Consider the following 8,127-nt stretch of genomic DNA (forward strand, 5'->3'; position numbering starts at 1 on the left):
ATCTCTGAGAAGTTGTGTTTGTTCATCTGTTTTCTTTGTTGTTTATTTATTTTTGACAATGCTATTTCATATTACCTAAGAGCGGTTGTAAAGAACATGTATTTTAATTTGCATTCCTGACACATTAGTTCTGCCACTTAAAATGTTTGTGCTACAGAGCATTGTATACTTCCCTGTGATGGTTCTCCCTTCTGGCAGGGTCTGAGCTCCCAAGTGCTCACAAAACCAGAGAGCTGCAATCTGGTCTCTTCCCTGTTATCTATCTCAGGATCTATGCCAAGCCTTCAGGACTTTGCTCCAAACCTGAAGCCTTTTTCTGGTGAAGTTACAAGGCAAGGCAGAAGTGTTTCACTTCCAAAGGTCCTGCTCAGGCTATAATTCGCACAAGTGAATCCCTATATTCACGGAGACTGACTGAGTCTGGTGAGCTCCAGTTGAAGCACAGAGAGATTTTGTGTGGGCATCCCTTCTGATGGCCACAGCCACTTCTTAGTGCATTGTTTTAATCATAATGATCATTTTTTTTAGAAGCAGGCAATTTTAAGAATTAGTATTTGTCCATACATCATAAAAAGTGGCAGGTGAAAACTGATGATTCCCATTAGTTGTTCTTGTCTCTGATTTCTCTAAGTTTTGCAAAGGCCTATCTTACTGTTCTTGGTTCCTTATCTAAATAAAGTGAATAAAAAAGAAATTGTGCAATAAAACAAACTATGGCCTACAACTTGCTAGGACATACACACCTACTTAATTTTATATGCACCAAGGGTCATTGCAATGATTACTTACAGCACATTAACTTTAGCATGTGCATAATTATTTCCAGGATCAGTGCATAACAGGTCATCTTTTAATATACAGGAAACTTAATGAGGGATCAAAATTTAAAACCCTAGATCTGAATTACTCTGAAATGTGGAACTCCAAAATGTAAACCTAAGGGTCTGTAAGTTGCCAATAACATTTGCTCTGTAAACTTCCACAGAAAAGTCTTGTGAAGCATTTTAACGTGATGGTTTTCTCAATGTTGCTTTTCATAGTAATCTGTTATACCTAAGCACATTTTACTTTAGAGAAGATATTGATTTTTATAAGGAGGAAATGGTATTTTGGAGACATAAATCTTGTTTATAAAACATATTCAGATTTTTAGTGGGGAGATGGTAGGAAGTTGTTAGCTCCTTGTGAGAAGAGTTTCTCTGCTTATTATGTTACATCATTTTTTGCTATTGTTGTTTCTCGGTCCTGCTTTAAAGAAAAAAAAAAAGGCAAATAGGTATAGGAACAGTAAAAACTTCCTGTATGTTCATGAAAGAAATATGTCCTTTGTTTAGTTCTTTTGCATGTTTGACCAAGTATGATTTTTCTTATTTTTTAATCTTAAGCATCATTTAATTTGGAAGAAACTTTTAACATTTTCTGAAATATAATTGCAAGAAAACTATTTCTTGCTAGAAACTTTATAAACCCTTTATTCCTCTAAGGAGAAAACTGGGTTGATATTTTCCATCCCTCACATGCCTGTGATGAGATAACTGACAGCAGCTGTTGGAGTGGGACAGGTAGTACTAGAGGCAGCTTCCATCAGCCCAGCTAGGCTGGGGCTGCTGCTGGAGCTCTGGGTATTCAGAGTGGGCTGGCAGCTGGCTGGGTCAGGAGCTGTGCTAGTGCATGCAGGTAAGCCTGGTTGGGTTTGTTTTCTTGAATTATGTTATTAATAATATATTTTTTTTTTCTCTCTTCTGGTGATGATTTGTGCAGAGGGGCAACTGTAATGTATAACTTTGGCTTTTAAAGGTGTTCATCAATACATTCCCTATGGAAAATAAATCCTTTTTTGTTGTTAAATTAGTCAGAAGGCTTTTTTATTTTTCTTATTCTTCTGGAAGGGTAACTTACCTGCTCAACTATTGCCTTCTTGGCTTCTGTTTTGTCAGACTTGTAAATCTCTCCCCACGCACACATTCTCTTTTTATCCTGCATTTTGATGGCATGCGGGGCTTTGGGATTTGGGGGAGAAGAAGGAACAGGTGAGAGAGATCACCTTTGCTGTGGAAATACTCTAATTCTAGAAAGTGATAGCTTATGCCTTAAAAAAAATCTAATTCTTCTAGTATAAAAATGTAATAACTGTCTTATAAAGGAAAAAATATGATTATTTTTTCAAGGTTTTAGGGAGAGAGCTATTAGAACCTGAATTTGAGTTCATGAGCACTGAGCCAGAAGCTATTCTAGCTCTACCTAGTTCTAAAAATAAGGCTTACCATGCTGAAAGTCAGTATTCCCTTCCTCCATTGACACAAGTTATAGTATTGCAATGTTTTAATGCAACTAAGTACAACTCTAAGAAATACGTAACTCCGTGAAACCTGGTCAAAGCCTCTCTGCCTATATTTTGATGCATATCCTTAGTGTCCTTGGTATGGACATTTGAGTCTGTTTTTTGAAAAGCAAGTGTCCAGGGTTTAAATAAACGTGTATTTAAATATTTTCTTAAGTAAATGAAATAATAATAAAATGTTCCTTATAAAAGGGCTTTATGTAAAGCTAGTCTGGAGGCTTTTGCAAAACAAATAAAAAATCAAGATGTAAAAATGATGGCAAAGGTGGGTGAGAATCTTAATTTAGAAGAAAGTATGAGGGCAGACAGATCTTTGAGGGAATCATCTTGTAGGAATAAACTTCATAGAGGAACCTCATCTGAAGCAGGTGATGGGGCAGCTGGCAGAGAGGAGGTAATTGTCCTCGTGTTTGACTACAAGGTCAGATACACCTGAGGGAAGGAGGGGATGGGTTGCTTAAAGGGTTTAGCAGGCAACTGTCTGCAAGACTGCCCAGTAGGCAAAGACTTCCTTGAGATAACAAGGATACAGCTGGAGATAATCTATGGTATTATGTGATGCTAATTATCATATAGAGAATATTTTCATCTGAGTCATTCAGTGAGCTAAGAAACATAGAGTAGAGTAACTTAAATTTAGCTTTATTTGTATGGAAGGCTGACAGAGGAAGATGTGAAGTAAAGAACAAAAAAATAAAATAAGGATTTAAGTGACAGCCCGACTAGTACTCATGCAATTGCCAAATCTCATCGAAGAACTGTTGGGGAAACTCCTGTTTCTAGAAGGACCTAGATCAACCAAGAATGACAATATGTGAGAGAACTGAAATGGTAAAAACAAGGATTCAGTTAAATAGATGTCTGATGAGGGGTACCATTCTTGTCTCATTAGTATGAATGAACCAATACTAAACATATGTGATTATCAAAGTGTTTGAATGCTCAGAGTTCTCAGTAAGCATGTGGATGTGTCACAGGGCTATGAAGCATAACAATTATCTAGGATACCTCTTAATACAGTGAGTAAAACAGGCAGAAGGGGGAATTATGACAGCAACATTTAAATCCATATCCTAAAATCTCCCATGTAAAATTGGGCATGAAAACCAGGTTTAAACACTCTGAAAGTGAAGAGCTATGTTAACAGTCAGGTACAACAGTTTTCCTGAAGCCCTGAGTCATACATGAAGTTCTGCATTTTACACAGCATGGTAGCTCTTGCCTATGACTATCCTTGGCTTCTCTTCATAGGAGAAGGAGATAACTGTTATTGAAAAGCAAAAATCCCATAGACAGCCCAGCTGAGATGTTGATTTTTCCTTCCAAGAGCCCTAGGCTTGTCATTGACATTAGGGGAGTGCTGGACTGCAACAGCAAACTTTCAGGCAGGTTGCTGAAATGATCTGCTTTGCGAACCAAAATACAAAGAGACATAACTATTTTTATGCTACCACTACTCATATGGGTTATTACAAAGCAACAAAAAAAAAAAGTGACAATAGAATGCATGCTGTTGCTTAAAAAAAATAAAAATGTATGAAATAAATGTGCTTAAGGAGTACAGAACCAGCTGTTGTGTTGCAGCTCTTCTAGCTGAGACCTTGAAGAGAAAAAACAGGAATATGAAGCATGTTAAATGCACACAAATACACCAAGTGAGGTCTTCCAGTTCCAATGCACTGCAGGTGTTGACAGACAGCGAGGGATATCAAAGCTCATGCTCAAGAAGTGGCTTTCTCCTTGATGGATATTACTTGATTTTTGACAGAGCTAGGAATGTTCTGCCTTTTCTTACACACTTATAAGCCCTGTATGCCTTGTCAAGCCAATAAAGCCTCATTGAACTGAAACTGCTTTCTAATTATGGTGTGTGGCAATACCTGTGGAAACTCATTGCCTTCAGCAGAATTGCAGAGGTGGAACTGATTGGGAGTTAGTGAGGGACCTGGTAAACAATGCTCAAGGAGGGATAGGATTCAGCACCCTCACTCCCTGTTCAGTCATTTGCACAGAGCTAATAAGAACAAAAATCCAGTAAAGCGCTCTGTGTGATATGAATGGCTATGCAATCCTGCTGAATGTAAAGATGCTCTTGCACAAAGACAGCTTTCAGCATAGAAGCACATACTTGTACTGTCAAGGTAACCTCAGCACTTCTAACTATGGTAGTGGTCCTCCCCCCTTTTTAAAAAAAAAAAAAAAAAAAAAAAAACTCATATAGGGGATAATTCTGTCATGACACTGCTCTGATAGCATGGCAAGTGAGGTTTCAATCCATGCAAGTTTGGATTCATTGCATCTTCCCTCTCTTGCATATTTGACTTTTTTATTCCTTGTTTCTTTTCATTTAACATGATTATATTGCTAGTCCCTGATGAATGCATTACCTTTTTCTACTAAAGGTGCAGCATGTTTGATGGCAGGTTTTGTGTAAAAAATAACATGTTGGGGTATCTTAGAGTGATAGATAACAGCATATCAGCAGATTTATCAAGTTTATCTGAATGCATATTTAAAAATGCCAAATGTGCTTTCAACTTGGTTTTGGCGAGTCTTTTGAATCTCATTAAAATGCAACCTTGAGGGAGTTTAGAGATCTGAAACAGACGTAATTAGCTATTTCTTTAAAGGAAATTTGCCCTTGCTGACAAAATATGAGCCAAGATCATTATTATTCTTACAGTAGTTAGTGTACAGAAACTCTTAGCACCGTTAAGATATTTTTTTTTTTTTTTTTACCTTTCTGCAGGTACACTTGAAAACAATCCAAGAAAATGATGAGGATTTGCTTCTGATGTAATGACATATCCCCCTGACATCACAATGAAGAATGAATGTTTCTCCCTACAAAAATCACAGGTATGTTGTCTCTGGAATTTTTATCCCAATGAATTGTTTGTCCCACATGATTGAAACCACAGGAGGTGGAAATAGCAGGTGTCAGTGCATATGTGACACAGGGATGGGAAATGGTAGTGTTTGCAGTCTTTTCCCTTACTAGTGTTTTGCTGGTGCAAAATTAATATAAGCAGTTCTTGCTACTTGATATTCACATCAAGTTTGCATACTCATCAGAGGGAGCTGGATTTTGCCTTCAGCTATAGACAGCAAACTCCCTTTTTCTTGAGATTCACCTCTAAATAGATTCTGAACTGGGACTGGGGAGTAGTGCAAGACATTCTGGGTACTTGACTCTAAACAGTTATTGCTGAGCTGAAATACGCCAGCTGCACGAAGCTGCTTCCAGGACTTTGTGGACCTCCCCCAGCCTGCCATTTCTGATAGCTCAGGCTGCAGCTTCCCGCAGAAGCTGCAAATTCTCAGCCCAGCAGGAGTAAATAGGGTGTCACACAATAGGTGTCAACTGAAGTGTGCTGGATCCATGCTGTTATAACAGAGGAATCATGTTTGGCACAGTCTGATCAGTTTGTACATCTAATGTTTTCCTTGCATCTGTTAAAGGAAAGAAAATCTGGAAGGCTTTTGGGGGGCTTTTTCTAGTGCTTAAGCATTCTTATGCATTTTTTCCTTCATTTGCTTCAGTGGATGCATCGTTGATGTTTCACTCCTTAAAAACTGATGTTTGATCTAATTTCTTTGTTTTGATTTTTTTAGAAACCTTTTTGAAGTAAGGCAGTGTACATGTGTGCATGCTACTTCAAATGTTTCATGTTGACCAAAATTACATAAAGCAGCTTCTGATTAAGTGACAAAATGAAGCCAGTTTTGGACCAACTAAAAATAAGCGTGCACCGATTTTTGCCATGCCAGATTTCAAGTGGTGCAACTAGTGTTTGCTCTTCTGTTCTTATGGCTCAGTTGGCTGTCCAGTGTTTCCATGATGTGTGTTGTGTGCCTCTGTGGACAAGGTGAAGCTGCATTATCAGTATGTAAATAATATTACTCCTCTCATTTTGACCAATGGCTAGTATAACCTTTAGCTGATAGCAAAAGGTTGCAAGTTTGCCACTGGATTTTGAAAAATATCCTGCTAAAAGAAAACAAGTGTTTAATATTTTAGTGAAGGCGTAGCTAAAATAGACTTAAAACAATACTGAACAAGTGCAGTAGTAATGTGTTTTGAATGCACACTGGAGAGAGGGGGGAACACTCTTCTGCAGTTCTCATCTTAAACATATCTATCTAGTCATTTTTCTCTCATGACGCTGACTATTTGTACATCCCCAGAGTTGGAGAAATGAGTAAAATGATGCTAGGTGTGACTGGTAAGAGTCGTTGGTTCAAGCAGATTTTGCAAGTGTAAGAGGTTATCCTTCACTAGAAATACCTCCACAAATCTTTTAAAACTCTATTAGCATTAGAAGAGTCTTATTCACTTTGGTTGGACTTCTTCATGTTTCTCCCACTTCCTCTGCTCTGTCTGCAGTTATCTCCTGAAGAATGTTATTTTACTGAAAGCCTTGCTCTGAGTGGTGTTACCATAAAAGCCTTTTATCTTCCATTGGTGTTGGTTTTGTAACTTCACAGATCTAGGATGACTGTGGTCTTCACTGGGGCTGTCTGTCTCTCTATGAATCCCTACTCTCTGGTTAGAGGAATGCTGATACTGACATAGTTAACACTACTTAATTCAAAGGAATTTGAGTCACCTGCCTGTCACAATTTTTTTTCCTGTCAATCATTTCCTAAAACAACAGTGCCTTCTTTCATAATATTTTCATTTATGCTAGGTATATATCATGCAGTCTGATATTTTGCTTTGATTGATTCATCCTTAAATATCAAAAGGTAACACCTTGAAAAAAAATCACATATTCCAAAGAGGTTCATAGTGCTTTTCTTCAGTGTGTACTAGAGACCTGCAAAAGAAGCCTTGGGCTAGTTGTAAGGGTTTGGTGCATGCGTATGCATGCCTGTGCCTTTACATGCACAAACCTTCACAGTCAGTGCACAGCTTTGTGTGGCAATACCTGCCTGAGTCCAGGAGGTATGGTAACTGCGTTAGCATGGCATTGCATCTAACCCCATAAGCTCTACCTCTGCACAGGGCTTCCTGATTACCCACAAGTATCTCAGCCCCGGGCAGTTTCAGCATCATGCTGTGCTGCATAGATACTCAAACTGTCTGTGTGCTACAGCACGGCCATTCCTGGGGCTCTGAGGATCCCATGTCCAAACCAACAGGCTGCTGCTGGACATGTGCTGTGCTGGAAGTCATGATCCTGAGGGGATGCAGGCGGCTGCTATGTCAGTAGCCAAAGAAACCTAGGACAGAAAATGCTGGAGTGTGTAATCTCACTGCAGGCAAACAGAACAGTATAAGCAAAATGCAAGGGTTTTTTTAAGGCTGTATTAACAGGGAGGAAAACAGTGTGACCTGCTATTCTAAGCCTGTTTGTCTCCAAATTGTAATCATTCCTGCACAAAGTCATGAGGACAAGTTGCATTAATAGAAATAAAAGCAATCAGAAAACTTACTTGAGTTTACAGAAGTTGAAGACATACGGTAATCATCCCCTTTTGGTATGCAGAAGCCCTCTGCTTGAATGCAAAGTCCTTTGAAGTCTTTGCTGTCCATCTCATTAAAAAGTGCTGTTTCCATCACTTTTTCTGTTGGAAACTCTCAGGATTTAAGTAATTTGAAGATATTTTAGGAAAAAAAAAATGCCTATAAAAATGATGCAACAAGTATTTCTTCATGTATTTTGAGTTTGGGGAGGTAAATTGGGAAACTCAAAAATATTCTCAAAGGTAAGCTTAGTATTTAAACTAGTAGTGGATGCAAATGTAGCTGGTTTATTTCAGCTGTGTTATAAAAGAAAGGA

The sequence above is a fragment of the Aythya fuligula genome, chromosome 1 (genome assembly GCF_009819795.1).
Source record: "Aythya fuligula isolate bAytFul2 chromosome 1, bAytFul2.pri, whole genome shotgun sequence".
Taxonomy (NCBI): domain Eukaryota; kingdom Metazoa; phylum Chordata; class Aves; order Anseriformes; family Anatidae; genus Aythya; species Aythya fuligula.